At 45.1% G+C, this 16,412-nt stretch overlaps 1 pseudogene; it reads left to right on the top strand.

Moving 5' to 3' along the window:
- LOC135508358 (trafficking protein particle complex subunit 12-like) overlaps positions 1-16,412 on the top strand; it is a 37,355-nt pseudogene that overhangs the window by 6,654 nt on the left and 14,289 nt on the right.

Below are 16,412 nucleotides of genomic sequence, written 5' to 3'. Positions count from 1 at the left end.
TTCTATTATTCATGTTGTTGGGTGGGGGGGGCGGGGGGGGCTCTAAGCTAACATGGATTTGTTTTATGATTGTCATACTATGGAACATTTATCTATATTTATCTATATAAATCCTGTGTGGCTCAGTCGGTAGAGCATGGCGCTTGCAACGCCAAGCGTCGTGGGTTCGATTCCCGCTGGGGCCACCCATATGTAAAAAAGTAGTGGCCCCAGCCGACTTGTAAGTCGCTTTGGACAAAAGCGTCTGCTAAATGGGATATATTATTTGATTTAGAATTTAAGGACCCCTTTAGGTATACATTTTTTGTGGATAAAATATTTAATTTGCTACTACAGCCCATAGACCCCTTTTTCTTCACATTACTAGTGTTTGGGTGTGCATAGGTGGGGTGGCAGGACATCATGTTAGGTCATGAGCACACACAGTAAGTCTGGCTGGAAACCTCGCTGACCAGGGATGGCACTACTTCTGATTTGCTGCCACTACATTGGGCTCTATGGTGGATATACTAAGGGTGGTGTGAGCGTATGTACAGTACATCATAGACATCATAGAGCCTATCCCCAGTGAGTGCCAGAGCCAAATACAGGGTGGGGGTGAGGAAGTGTTGCTGTTGTGGGGGCTGTGGGTTCTGTCTCAGTGGCTGCAGCTGCTTCTGGCCGTCTCCCCGCCTCTCGTTTTCGGCTTCATTTCACCCCCTAATGAAGATTTAGAGGCACCCCTGGCAAGGGGGGAGGGGGAGTGTGTACGTGAGGGAGAGCAAGGGAAGAAGAGACTGGGGGGACTGAGAGAAAGGATGTCTTTCACTAGCTACGTTTCCATCCAATTGGCAACAGATTTTGAAGGAATTATTCTCAAATCTGCATAAGAACAATAAGCACATTTTCCTACCAAAGATGTATTTCTTTCAATTGTACTTGTAGCAGACAAAAGGCTGTGCTTAATGACATAGAGCACATAAAAATAACTTTTGCGGTTAAATTCCCATGTACCGACTAAATAAAGACAAGTTAAATGGGTTTCCGTTGCATTTTCAGCTCTTCTGATGGTTTTCTCACATTGTTTTTCTTTATATGGCAAAATGTTGCATTATATAGCATGTGTTCCCACTCTGGTATTGGCACGTGCTCTCCAGCCAGCAGCTCACAGATACAGTGAGGGTATAGCCTATATGATGATGTTATTCTGGACAAAATGATTTTCATTTGTCAGATGGCAGACAAACATTGATGCTCATGTCACCAGAATAAGCAACTCAATATGTATTGAAAAGGAGCATCAAGCTCATCACCTTGCACTTTCACCACCCTGTGAAGTTCATCATTTATTTCATCTGTAGCCTAAAAAACTGCATGCTTTCCTGATGAGTCGTAGTGGGAGGACCACACATGTCATCATGTGACTTTAAGTTTACTTTGATATAATGGTTATTATATCAATATTTGCACATGAAAGCGTTTCCACCAACATTTCTCACATAGGAAATGTTACCAACAGAAAAACATCCAACCTTTTTCTAGCGTATTTTGTCTTGTCAACATTTGGAAAGTTTACCAACAAATGTTCTGTTTCCATCAGGCCTGTCATGACATGTTTTATCTGACATGTACTTTACTGGCATAAAAGGGTTAGATGGAAACCTGGTTAGTGTCCCAGGGAAATCTCCTATGATGGACCACCTCTGCTCCAGTATAGGAAGGAAATTGTCTATTGTGACTGGTCTTTCCCTCTCTCTATTCAATTCAAAGGGCTTTATTGGCATGGGAAACATATGTTTACATTGCCAAAGCAAGTGATATAGATAATAAACAATACAGAATTAACAGTAAACATTACACTCACAAATGTTCCAAAGGAATTTTTTATTTTTATTTTATTTCACCTTTATTTAACCAGGTAGGCTAGTTGCGAACAAGTTCTCATTTACAACTGCGACATGGCTAAGATAAAGCATAGCAGTGTGAACAGACAACACAGAGTTACACATGGAGTAAACAATTAACAAGTCAATAACACAGTAGAAAAAAAAAAGGGGGAGTCTCTATACAAAGTGTGCAAAAGGCATGAGGAGGTAGGCGAATAATTACAATATTGCAGATTAACACTGGGGTGATAAATGATCATGTACAGGTAGAGATATTGGTGTGCAAAAGAGCAGAAAAGTAAATAAATAAAAACTGTGGGGATGAGGTAGGTGAAAATGGGTGGGCTATTTACCAATAGATTATGTACAGCTGCAGCGATCGGTTAGCTGCTCAGATAGCTGATGTTTGAAGTTGGTGAGGGAGATAAAGGTCTCCAACTTCAGCGATCTTTGCAATTCGTTCCAGTCACAGGCAGCAGAGTACTGGAACGAAAGGCGGCCGAATGATGTGTTGGCTTTAGGGATGGTCAGTGAGATACACCTGCTGGAGCGCGTGCTACGGATGGGTGTTGCCATTGTGACCAGTGAACTGAGATAAGGCGGAGCTTTACCTAGCATGGCCTTGTAGACGACCTGGAGCCAGTGGGTCTTGCGACGAATATGTAGCGAGGGCCAGCCGACTAGAGCATACAAGTCGCAGTGGTGGATAGTATAAGGTGCTTTAGTGACAAAACGGATGGCACTGTGATAAACTGCATCCAGTTTGCTGAGAAGAGTGTTGGAAGCAATTTTGTAGATGACATCGCCGAAGTCGAGGATCGGTAGGACAGTCAGTTTTACTGGGGTAAGCTTGGCAGCGTGAGTGAAGGAGGCTTTGTTACGGAATAGAAAGCCGACTCTTGATTTGATTTTCAAGACAGAGACATTTCAAATGTCGTATTATGGCTATATACAGTGTTGTAATGATGTGCACATAGATAAAGTACGAAGGGGAAAATAAATAAACATAAATATGGGTTGTATTTACAATGGTGTTTGTTCTTCACTGGTTGCCCTTTTCTTGTGGCAATAGGTCACAGATCTTGCTGCTTTGATGGCACACTGCTATTTCACCAAATAGATATGGGAGTTCATCTACCCCCCCACCCCCAAAAAATAAAAAATAATTATTATTATTATTTGTGGGTCAGTGTGATCCGAGGGAAATGTGTGTCTTTAATATGGTCGTACATTTGGCAGGAGGTTAGGAAGTACAGCTCAGTTTCCACCTCATTTTGTGGGCAGTGTGCACATAGCCTGTCTTCTCTTGAGAGCCAGGTCTTCCGACAGTGGCATCTCTCAATAGCAAGGCTATGCTCACTGATTCTGTACATACAGTACCAGTCAAAAGTTTGGAAACACCTACTCATTATCTTTACTATTTTATACATTGTAGAATATTAGTGAAGACATCAAAACTATGAAATAACACATGTGCAATCATGTAGTAACCAAAATAGTGTTAAACAAATCAAAATATATTTTTGATTTGAGATTCTTCAAAGTAACCACTATTTTCATTGATGACAGCTTTGCACACTCTTGACAACAGTCTTGAAGGAGATCACACATATGCTGAGCACTTGTAGGCTGCTTGTCCTTCATTCTGCAGTCCAACTCATCCCAAACCATCTCAGTTGGATTGAGGTTGGATGTTTGTGGAGGCCAGATCATCTGATGCAGCACTCCATCACTCTCCTTCTTGGTCAACAAGTCCTTACACAGCCTGTAGGTGTGTTGGGTCATTGTCCTGTTGAAAAACAAATGACACTCCCACTAAGCACAAACCAGATGGGATAGCATACTGCTGCAGAATGCTGTGGTAGCCATGCTGGTTAAGTGTGCCTTGAATTCTAAATAAATCAGTGTCACCAGCAAAGCACCCCCACACCATCACACTTCCTCCTCCATGCTTCACGGTGGGAACCACTCATGCGGAGGTCATCCGTTCACCTACTCTGCGTCTCACGAAGACACGGCGGTTGGAACCAAAAATCCAACATTTGGACTCCATACCAAAGGATAAATTTCCACCTGCCTAATGTCCATTGCTCGTGTTTCTTGGCCCAAGCAAGTCTCTTCTTATTATTTGTGTCCTTTAGTAATGGTTTCTTTGCAGCAATTTGACCATGAAGGCATGATTCACAGAGTCTCCTCTGAACAGTTGATGTTGATGTGTCTGTTACTTGAACTCTGTGAAGCATTTATTTGGGCTGAAATCTGAGGTGCAGTTAATTCTCATGAATTTATGAACTTGTCCTCTGCAGCAGAGGTAACTCTGCAACTTCATTTCCTGTGGTGGTCCTCATGAGAGCCAGTTTCATCATAGCTCTTAGTTTTTGAGACTGCAATTTTCAGGATTTACTGACCTTCATGTCTTAAAGTAATTATGGCCTGTTGTTTCTATTTGTTTATTTGAGCTGTTCTTGCCATAATATGGACTTGGTCTTTCACCAAATAGGGCTATCTTCTGTATACCACCCATACCTGGTCTCAACACAACTGATTGGCTCAAATGCATTAATAAGAAGGAAAGAAATTCCACAAAATAACTTTTAACAAGGGACACCTGTTAATTGAAATGCATTCCAGGTGACTACCTCATGAAGCTGGTTAAGAGAATGCCACGTTTGTGCAAAGCTGTCATCAAGGCAAAGGGTGGCTACTTTGAAGAATGTCAAATATTAAATATATTTAGATTTAGAACACTTTTTTGGTTACTACATTATTCCATATGTGTCAAGACTTCCGCCGAAGTTGGTCCCTCTCCTTGTTTGGGCGGCATTCGGCGGTCGACGTCACCGGCTTTCTAGTCACCACCGATCCATGTTTCATTTTCGTTTTGTTTTGTCTTCATTGTACACACCTGGTTTTCATTCCATTATCATGTTCCTTATTTAACCCTCTGGCTTCCCCTTTTGTTTTGTGGGTGATTGCTTTCGTCAAGGTGTTCCGTGTACGTGTTTTGGATTGTTCATGTTTATCCTTGTTGGATTATTGTTGATATTGAGTAAATATCTGTGCTTTACTCATACCTGTGTCCTGCGCCTGACTCCGCTTCATTCCATTCACCTGTAACATTGACAATATGTGATATTTCATAGTTTTGATGTCTTCTATTATTCTACAATGTAGAAAATAGTACAAATAAAGAAAAGTCCTTGAATGAGTAGGCGTGTCCGAACTTTTGACTGGTACTGTATTTAAATAAGGTATTTTTTGTATTTAAAAAAATATATATTTTCAAAAATGTCAACTTTTTTGCTTTGTTATTTTGGGGTATTGTGTGTAGATTGATGAGGGAAAAAATGTATAATTGAATTTGTTTTGGAATAAGGCTGTAACGTAACAATGTGGAAACAGGGAAGGGGTCTGAATACTTTCCAAATGCACTGTATGTTTTTTTATAGAGCCGAAAAGATTTTGAGAAGTGGTTTATCAGTTTTGGATAGGTAGCTCTTCGTGTTGTTGTTTGTTTAGTGTGTTCCAATTTTCACAGAAGTGGTGAGATTCTATGGATTCTTCAATTACATTGAGCTGATTTCTGATGTGCTGTTCCTTCTTTTTTCTTAGCGTATGTGTCTGTGTGTGTATGTATGTATATATATATTTGTTGTTGCCCAATAATTTTTTGTTTGGTTTCTACACTACTCTCACTACTCTCTCTAGTTGTGTATTTGGGAGGGAATGCTGTCATCTGCAGGTAGGTGTTCTCTGTGTGCTGAGAATGTTGGGTTCTTGTCCAGTTCTGGCATTTAGGTCACCACAGACTAGTACATGTCTCTGGCCCTGGACATTTTTGCCCTCTCCCTCTCGGATGGAGAAGCTGTCATCATGCACGTATGGGGATTCTCGTGGAGGGATATAGGTAGCACACAGGAGGACATTTTTCTCTGTTGAGGTCATTTCCTCATTAATTTCTAGCCAAATGTACAATGTTCCTGTTTTCATTCATTTAATGTAGTGGGTTAAGTCTGATCTATACCAAATCAGCATTTCCTTTGAGTCTCTTCCCTGTCTAACACTTTGTAGTTTGGTAGATGGGAGACCAGCTCTCTGTAACCTAGAGGACAACCAGTGGGTCCGTCTCCTTTTTACCATGTTTCTTGCAGGATGACACGTGTCTGGATTCCTGCTCTTTAGACCAAAAGCATATGACCTAAGACCTTGTATATTCTAGGATGAGAGAGTAAAGCTTTGTGGTCCATTGTGTCTAGTGTTCTTATTTGTGTGGTTTACACTTGGACCAATATTTGTGAGCAGAGCATGCTGAGTATCTGATACATGCCTCTTAGGTCAGGATGGGGCTTGGGTGGGTGTAGGAGTGGGGGTTGTGCCTGTTGCTCTGCTCAAGGCCTGGGTCTATGTGTGATTGTCATGTTGGGGGCAGGAGGGGCACAGCGCTGATCTGGGGGACCTATATGGTTTGTGGCCATGGTTAGTTTGGGAGGGTGTTAACTGGTTGGGTTGGGGGGGTGGATGTGCCTGGTGGTACTGTGTTCTGGATGTGCCTGGTGGTGCTGTGTTCTGGATGTCCTTGGTGGTGCTGTGTTCTAGATGTGCCTGGTGGTGCTGTGGTCTGGATGTAGGTCCTCTAGGTGCAGGTCTGGGGGGGGGGGCTCGCAGGTCTGGACGGGGTGACCATTGCGCCTGTGTGAGGTGCTGCGGTTGAAGGCCATGTCTTTTAGGGTTGTGGGTTGTGGTGGACCAGGTAGATGTTAGGTTTTGAGGCACAGTCACAGGAAATGCTTGCGTTTACCTGCTGTATGGTAGCAGGATGAACGTCTTTTCGTGGTAGCAGGGCGGGGGAGTAGAAGAACATGTTTCAATCACTCCTTGTGTGCTGTGGCAACCCCTTTCCTGCTGTGCTCTCACATAGTTTGTGCCTGTGTGAAGGTGGCTGGTGGACCCTAGTTGGTCCTTAGATAGCAAGTTTAGGGCATGCTGGGTGCTTGGGCACCAGAGTTTAGCCACTGGGTGTTTTTTCTTCTATCTATTTCCCATTGGAGCCCTTAAGGACAATCTGTGGCTTTTGTGTGCCCTCAGTGGGTGTGAAAGGATTTTCACAGGTCTGCTAGGAGGGGGTAGGGTCTGCTGGGTTGGTGGTTCTTCATTTGTCTGTTCTGCTGTTGTGTGGAGGGAGGCTGTGGTCAGGATCTGGGGTGGGCTGTTCAGCCATGGTGTCGAGGCTGGCTGTCTTTCTCTCTATCTCTAGTGTGTAATTCTCTGATGCCTAATTAGGTGGCTGACTGTGATGAATGGCCCTTTGCCGTGCAGTTAAAACCCAATCTCCAGGCTGACCTTGTCATGCTTACTGATGGGGAGGCTCGGATGTACACGCCCCCCCACCCCCTCGTCCGCTGTACTGTACCTACCTCCTCCTGCGGAGACATCTGTTGCTTTAATGTGTGTGTCCCCTCACATTGTACCTTATTCAGTGTTTCCCCGACCTTTGGCTGACCTCTACCAGCACCACCACTTTACCATCACAAATAAAATATAGAAATATAAGATGTCCTTTTTAACTGTTTGCCGCCAGCCAGGGGTTGGTTCATGTTGGGGGTCATTGTGTCCCGTGTCTGTGTCTGTCCTCTCACCTTGTCTGGTGGCTTTGTTGAAACAGCTGTGTCCCCATCCTGTGCACCTGTAGAGCACTAAGAACGGGCACGCCGCAGTGGACCGGACTGGCAGACTGCTGACAGCTCATGGTCAGGGCTACGGCAAGGCTGGCCAGCCCTCCAGCCACACCACTGACTCACTACTGGTACCTGTGTGTTTGTCTGTTCTGTCTGTCTAGGTTTCCGTGTGGCAATAGAAGTGTGATGCTGGTGCATATGTGACAGTGTTTTTGTGTGTGGTTATGTTTCTGTTTTACATATGCACTTGCTTCCATTCAGCCAGAAGAGAATTAGTGAGGTCGGGCACTGATGTTGAGTGATTAGGGGCGGCAGGGTAGCCTAGTGGTTAGAGTGTTGGACTAGTAACCGGAAGATCAAAAGTTAAAATCCCAGAGCTGTCGTTCTGCCCCTGAACAGGCAGTTAACCCACTGTTCCTAGGCCGTCATTGAAAATAAGAATTTGTTCTTAACTGACTTGCCTAGTTAAATGAGGGTAAAAAAATATATAAAAAAAATTGGGCCTGTCTTGCAGTCGGCGTTCCAATTCATCCCGAAGGTGTTTAATGGAATTGAGGTCAGGGCTCTGTGCAGGCCAGCCAAGTGTTTCCACATTGATCTTGATAAACCATTTCTATATGGACCTCTCTTTGTGCAAGGGGACATTGTCAAGCTGAAACAGGAAAGGGCTTTTCCCAAACTGTTGCCATTGTATGCTGTAGCGTTAAGACTTCCCTTCACTGGAACTAAGGGGCCTAGCCCAAACCATGAAAAACAGCTCTAGCACCAGCCCCAGACCATTATTCCTCCTCCATCAAACTTTACAGTTTTGTGGAGGGCAGATAGCGAAATCCAGGAGAACGGGCAGGTAGCGTTCTCCTGGATTTGCCAGACCCAGACTCGTCCGTCAGATGGTGAAGCGTGATTCATCACTCCAGAGAATGCGTTTCCACTGCTCCAGAGTCCAATGGCGGCGAGCTTTACATCACTCTAGCCGACACTTGGCATTGCGCATGGGGATCTTAGGCTTGTGTGCGGCTACTGTTAAATGTGCCTGGCTTTATAAATCATCCATATATGTATATCTACAGAAATAAGACAGATCCTGCTTCTGTTGCATGTTTAAGTGTTTGTTTAATAGCGTACTGATTCCGTAAACACCAAGCCTCACGCAATTAAATAGTAAAAAATTTCACAAATTCGTCTGTTTTTTATATTTATATTTTCTCTCCAAAACTCTTGAACGTGCCGTCCTTGGCCAGCTCTCCCACTATCTCTCTCAGAATGACCTTCTTGATCCAAATCAGTCAGGTTTCAAGACTAGTCATTCAACTGAGACTGCTCTTCTCTGTATCACGGAGGCGCTCCGCACTGCTAAAGCTAACTCTCTCTCCTCTGCTCTCATCCTTCTAGACCTATCGGCTGCCTTCGATACTGTGAACCATCAGATCCTCCTCTCCACCCTCTCCGAGTTGGGCATCTCCGGCGCGGCCCACGCTTGGATTGCGTCCTACCTGACAGGTCGCTCCTACCAGGTGGCGTGGCGAGAATCTGTCTCCTCGCCACGCGCTCTCACCACTGGTGTCCCCCAGGGCTCTGTTCTAGGCCCTCTCCTATTCTCGCTATACACCAAGTCACTTGGCTCTGTCATAACCTCACATGGTCTCTCCTATCATTGCTATGCAGACGACACACAATTAATCTTCTCCTTTCCCCCTTCTGATGACCAGGTGGCGAATCGCATCTCTGCATGTCTGGCAGACATTTCAGTGTGGATGACGGATCACCACCTCAAGCTGAACCTCGGCAAGACGGAGCTGCTCTTCCTCCCGGGGAAGGACTGCCCGTTCCATGATCTCGCCATCACGGTTGACAACTCCATTGTGTCCTCCTCCCAGAGCGCTAAGAACCTTGGCGTGATCCTGGACAACACCCTGTCGTTCTCAACCAACATCATGGCGGTGGCCCGTTCCTGTAGGTTCATGCTCTACAACATCCGCAGAGTACGACCCTGCCTCACACAGGAAGCGGCGCAGGTCCTAATCCAGGCACTTGTCATCTCCCGTCTGGATTACTGCAACTCGCTGTTGGCTGGGCTCCCTGCCTGTGCCATTAAACCCCTACAACTCATCCAGAACGCCGCAGCCCGTCTGGTGTTCAACCTTCCCAAGTTCTCTCACGTCACCCCGCTCCTCCGCTCTCTCCACTGGCTTCCAGTTGAAGCTCGCATCCGCTACAAGACCATGGTGCTTGCCTACGGAGCTGTGAGGGGAACGGCACCGCAGTACCTCCAGGCTCTGATCAGGCCCTACACCCAAGCAAGGGCACTGCGTTCATCCACCTCTGGCCTGCTCGCCTCCCTACCACTGAGGAAGTACAGTTCCCGCTCAGCCCAGTCAAAACTGTTCGCTGCTCTGGCCCCCAATGGTGGAACAAACTCCCTCACGACGCCAGGACAGCGGAGTCAATCACCACCTTCCGGAGACACCTGAAACCCCACCTCTTCAAGGAATACCTAGGATAGGTTAAGTAATCCTTCTCACCCCCCTTAATGATTTAGATGCACTATTGTAAAGTGGCTGTTCCACTGGATGTCAGAAGGTGAATTCACCAATTTGTAAGTCGCTCTGGATAAGAGCGTCTGCTAAATGACTTAAATGTAATGTATGTAATGTATATTTTCTTTAATTAAGGCTTTCCACTTTTCTTTCTCGTTAGAACATCCTCTGGTATAATTTATAATTGATTTAGTGTTGTTTACTAAATTGTCCGAAAAAATAATATTTATAATAATAATAATGCTCCTTTTTCTTGATCTCATCTTATTGTTGTTATTATTATGATCATCTTTCTAATAATAATAAGTCATGTCATTATCATTAGTAGGCTGAGTAAAGCAGCCTTGTATAACCACCATTGAGCTGTAGGCCTAAGAGCGCATCCTGTTTAGTCTTCATACTGTGACTTACTGAGGCCGTTTTTAGTCTTCGCAGTAATAAAGGCTTGACAAAAAAACTGTACAACAGACTCTCTGGTACACTTCTACTTTATTTAGTGTTGTTTACAATGTTTCAAACGGTCAGAAAAATGATATTGTAATCTAACAGCACCTGTTTGGCACATAATATGCACACATCACTTGCTCTTTACCTTACCTCCTTATCTTATATAGTATCTCCAGGATTTTCTACAACTAGTAACATTGTATTCCAAACATCTAACTTCCCCTTTACCTTATGAGCAACCAGTTGCCTAAATATTCCCCCGTTTCGAGTTTGTCCCGTCCTCTGCATCTATTTTGCCGTTTAGGTGTTCAGAGTTTGTTATAACCAATTTATTGATGTAATTATATGCTATTCTATAGGTCAGGCCGTATTGGTCACGTCCATGAGATGCATACATGTGTCACGTAAAGAGAGCAAGGATTGAGTGAATAGGGAATGTTTTTCTGAAACAAATGAGAGATTTCGGTAACAGAACCGTTTCAGTGAGAAATGGCTGTTTTAAAATTGATTGGTCGAAAGAACAGAAGAATCTTGATTTTATTTTGTCGGGGACAGGGCTAATGTAGCTACATGTCTGTACAGTGTCAGCGATAGAGAGGCAAGTCTAACATACTCTCCTGTCTGGCTGTGTGTGTGGCAGGGTGTGTGTGTGTGGCACAGCACATGTGCATGTGTGGCAGCGTGTGTATGTGTGTGTGGCAGAGGAGAGGATGGGGGTGGAAGCCAGGAGCTGCCTGCACAAATTAGACTCCGGATGACAAGAGTGGGCTGACACACGCACACACAACACACTACGACAGGAGGGCTGAGGCAGGCTAAGACACACACACAGAGGACGACCATATCGGGCTCACACACACACATATGTAAAGTTGGTTATGTGTGTGTGTTGTAGCTGGGGTTTGTTCGCCTGGCCCTGCTCACCAAGCTGGAGTCTGTTCCAGAAGGCTGAGATGGAACTGGAGCCGTTTGGAAACCTGGACCAACCTGATCTATACTCTGAATAGTAGCATACTGTATACCCTGAGAGGAGAGGTACGCACACCACCTACACCGAGTGCACAAAACATTAAGAACACCTTCCTAATATTGAGTTACACCCCCCTTTTTGCCCTCAGAACAGCCTCAATTCATCAGCCATGGACCGTACAAGGTGTTGAAAGTGTTCCACAGTTGTGTCAAGTTGGCTGGATGTCCTTTGGGTGGTGGACCATTGTTGATACACATGGGAAACAAGCATTTCGCTACACCCGCAATAACATCTGCTAAATGTGTGTATGTGACCAATAAAATGTGATTTGAAAAAAACCGGCTGGCACCTATTACCACACCCCGTTCAAAGGCACTTAAATCTTTTGTCTTGCCCATTAAATACCCTTCTTTAACCTGTCTCATCAGTTATTGACAACAATATGGGATCATAGCTTTCACCTGGATTCACAAGGTCAGGCTATGTCATTAAAGAGAATAATGTTCACGATGTTGTGTACACTCAGTGTATACTTCAAATACTAACCAAACTCCCTGACACAGATCAAACCATTGAAATACCGTGCTAACAACCAAAGACAACACTTCACTTCAGTGCCACTGGTGTTGTTGTTTTCTCCGTTTAACTTTGTTTGAACGGCTCTCTGATGTAGTGCCATTGCTTTAGTCTTTACAGCCCTAGAGGTTACTGTAGTGGAGGCAATCGCTATTGAGTCATGGCTGTGGACACACACACACAGAGAGAGAACCGAGGTGAACATGTGAAGCTACACCAAACAGCAGTCCAAGGGGAGAGCCGATTGAATTTCCATTCCTCAATGTGAAATGCTTTGGGCTGCCGTAGGTGCCTCCAGATGCTGGCAACTGCTTCCTGCCTGGCATCAAAGATTCAGATCTGAAGGTCTGCTGCCCCCATCCAATATCTATTATCCATGACCTCACTCTTAGAAGGAACCTTAGTGGGCACCAAGCCTCTCCTCTCAAACAACCAGGATATACTGTGGAAAAAACAGAATCAGCTGATAATCTGTTGACAAAGTGAGAGGGATTTTTATTTATTTTTAAGGCTATTATTTTCAAGATCCTCATCCACCAGTCATAGGTTGTGGATAAATGATCGCATGTGTCTTTAACTTGTCAGGATGAATCCAGGTTTAGCCCTGACCCTTTGTACTGGAGAACATGGCTGTTCTCTCTGTGATGTCACCGTGTGTCACTGCAGAGCTGTAGAGAGAGGAGTCATGGGGGTTTTCAGGGCTGCTGCTGATTACCAGAGAAGCTGTACACAGAGAGACATACAGAGAGAGGATGATCTGTAGCCACCTGAATGTGTGTCTGATATCAGAGTCATCGATCAAAGACTCTTGAGTTCGGGCACATGTCTGACTGCTCACCTCTGGGTAGGGCCTTCCTTCCGCAGGGGAGAGGAGAGAGGGTGAGAGGAAGAGAGAGAGTGTTGGATAGGTAGAAAGAGGGAGAGAGAAGGCTTCCTGCTTTGCAGCAAGCATTTCGCAATGCCATCTGTACGTTTCATCTGTGGGTGTATGTGAATGACGCGTGCAACCTCTCCCTCCTCTCTCTCTCTCTCTCAGGCTCCATGGTTCCGTTCTCGAAGCGGGCACTGCATGCAGAGCTGCCTCAGTACCTGGGGAAACCACAGGAGTCTCTGGACAGACGACACAGCATGAGGACTGTCTGTCAGACTGTGAGCACACACATCTATGTCTTCCTATACTTGTGAGGACATTTTAGGGACCAACAATAGATTCCCATTCAAAATCCTGACCTCTAACTTCTAACTCTAAACTAAGCTTTTATAAGTGAATACTGACAAAATGTCCTCACTTCTCTGAATTTTAGTTGGTTTACTATTCTTGTGAGGACTTCTGGCATTCACAATTATAGTAAAATGTGTACACATACATACACACACCAACTTTCTATTGTGTCCTCCATCACTTTTTTCTTCCAATTAAGGCAGTGATGCGTTAATGACTACCTTGCTATGTGTGTCCCCTGTAGAGCAGGGCTTGTCTGGGGACAGCTGTATGATCTACCTCACCCAGCAGGACAGACAAGGTACAGTACAGACATATCAGACACTGTGTTATTCACATCAGTCATTCCTTTCCCTCTAGCTTTTAACAAGGTCACAAAACAACCATTAAGGTTTAAAAACCTATGCAACGAAGTTTGGTGGTAAAGCCACTAATTTACTGTCAAGCCCGTTTGTCAAAATAATGTATTTTTTAGGAACTTGTTCATAAACAAGGTTAGAAGACTGAGAAAAGAAATCAATATATAAAACCTTGGTTACGTTGATCAACACTTCAATAATTGGATAAACAGATGACTGAGCTCAGGCTCTGTGTGTGAAGTGTGTTTACTAGTCTCCTCTTGATCTGATAGTTACAGCACTCTGTATGTCTGTCTGTGTCTATCGGTCTCCCTCTCACTGTCTGTATGTCTGTCTGTCTCCCTCTCACTGTCTGTATGTCTGTCTGTGTCTATCTGTCTCCCTCTCACTGTCTGTATGTCTGTCTGTCTCCCTCTCACTGTCTGTATGTCTGTCTGTGTCTATCTGTCTCCCTCTCACTGTCTGTATGTCTGTCTGTCTCCCTCTCACTGTCTGTATGTCTGTCTGTGTCTATCTGTCTCACTCTCACTGTCTGTATGTCTGTCTGTCTCCCTCTCACTGTCTGTATGTCTGTCTGTGTCTATCTGTCTCCCTCTCACTGTCTGTATGTCTGTCTGTCTCCCTCTCACTGTCTGTATGTCTGTCTGTGTCTGTCTGTCTCCCTCTCACTGTCTGTATGTCTGTCTGTCTCCCTCTCACTGTCTGTATGTCTCTCTGTCTGTCTGTCTCCCTCTCACTGTCTGTATGTCTGTCTGTGTCTATCTGTCTCCCTCTCACTGTCTGTATGTCTGTCTGTCTCCCTCTCACTGTCTGTATGTCTGTCTGTGTCTATCTGTCTCCCTCTCACTGTCTGTATGTCTGTCTGTGTCTATCTGTCTCCCTCTCACTGTCTGTATGTCTGTCTGTGTCTATCTGTCTCCCTCTCACTGTCTGTATGTCTGTCTGTGTCTATCTGTCTCCCTCTCACTGTCTGTATGTCTGTCTGTGTCTATCTGTCTCCCTCTCACTGTCTGTATGTCTGTCTGTGTCTATCTGTCTCCCTCTCACTGTCTGTATGTCTGTCTGTGTCTATCTGTCTCCCTCTCACTGTCTGTCTGTGTCCATCTGTCTCCCTCTCACTGTCTGTATGTCTGTCTGTGTCTATCTGTCTCCCTCTCACTGTCTGTATGTCTGTCTGTGTCTATCTGTCTCCCTCTCACTGTCTGTATGTCTGTCTGTGTCTATCTGTCTCCCTCTCACTGTCTGTATGTCTGTCTGTCTCCCTCTCACTGTCTGTATGTCTGTCTGTGTCTATCTGTCTCCCTCTCACTGTCTGTATGTCTGTCTGTCTCCCTCTCACTGTCTGTATGTCTGTCTGTGTCTGTCTGTCTCCCTCTCACTGTCTGTATGTCTGTCTGTCTCCCTCTCACTGTCTGTATGTCTGTCTGTCTGTCTCCCTCCCACTGTCTGTATGTCTGTCTGTGTCTATCTGTCTCCCTCTCACTGTCTGTATGTCTGTCTGTCTCCCTCTCACTGTCTGTATGTCTGTCTGTGTCTATCTGTCTCCCTCTCACTGTCTGTATGTCTGTCTGTGTCTATCTGTCTCCCTCTCACTGTCTGTATGTCTGTCTGTCTCCCTCTCACTGTCTGTATGTCTGTCTGTGTCTATCTGTCTCACTCTCACTGTCTGTATGTCTGTCTGTCTCCCTCTCACTGTCTGTATGTCTGTCTGTGTCTATCTGTCTCCCTCTCACTGTCTGTATGTCTGTCTGTCTCCCTCTCACTGTCTGTATGTCTGTCTGTGTCTGTCTGTCTCCCTCTCACTGTCTGTATGTCTGTCTGTCTCCCTCTCACTGTCTGTATGTCTCTCTGTCTGTCTGTCTCCCTCTCACTGTCTGTATGTCTGTCTGTGTCTATCTGTCTCCCTCTCACTGTCTGTATGTCTGTCTGTCTCCCTCTCACTGTCTGTATGTCTGTCTGTGTCTATCTGTCTCCCTCTCACTGTCTGTATGTCTGTCTGTGTCTATCTGTCTCCCTCTCACTGTCTGTATGTCTGTCTGTGTCTATCTGTCTCCCTCTCACTGTCTGTATGTCTGTCTGTGTCTATCTGTCTCCCTCTCACTGTCTGTATGTCTGTCTGTGTCTATCTGTCTCCCTCTCACTGTCTGTATGTCTGTCTGTGTCTATCTGTCTCCCTCTCACTGTCTGTATGTCTGTCTGTGTCTATCTGTCTCCCTCTCACTGTCTGTCTGTGTCCATCTGTCTCCCTCTCACTGTCTGTATGTCTGTCTGTGTCTATCTGTCTCCCTCTCACTGTCTGTATGTCTGTCTGTGTCTATCTGTCTCCCTCTCACTGTCTGTATGTCTGTCTGTGTCTATCTGTCTCCCTCTCACTGTCTGTATGTCTGTCTGTCTCCCTCTCACTGTCTGTATGTCTGTCTGTGTCTATCTGTCTCCCTCTCACTGTCTGTATGTCTGTCTGTCTCCCTCTCACTGTCTGTATGTCTGTCTGTGTCTGTCTGTCTCCCTCTCACTGTCTGTATGTCTGTCTGTCTCCCTCTCACTGTCTGTATGTCTGTCTGTCTGTCTGTCTCCCTCCCACTGTCTGTATGTCTGTCTGTGTCTATCTGTCTCCCTCTCACTGTCTGTATGTCTGTCTGTCTCCCTCTCACTGTCTGTATGTCTGTCTGTGTCTATCTGTCTCCCTCTCACTGTCTGTATGTCTGTCTGTGTCTATCTGTCTCCCTCTCACTGTCTGTATGTCTGTCTGTGTCTATCTGTC

Source organism: Oncorhynchus masou, chromosome 21 (genome assembly GCF_036934945.1).
Source record: "Oncorhynchus masou masou isolate Uvic2021 chromosome 21, UVic_Omas_1.1, whole genome shotgun sequence".
NCBI lineage: Eukaryota > Metazoa > Chordata > Actinopteri > Salmoniformes > Salmonidae > Oncorhynchus > Oncorhynchus masou.
The sequence above is the reverse complement of the archived record's forward strand: the minus strand, read 5'-3'. Positions and strand labels throughout refer to the sequence as shown.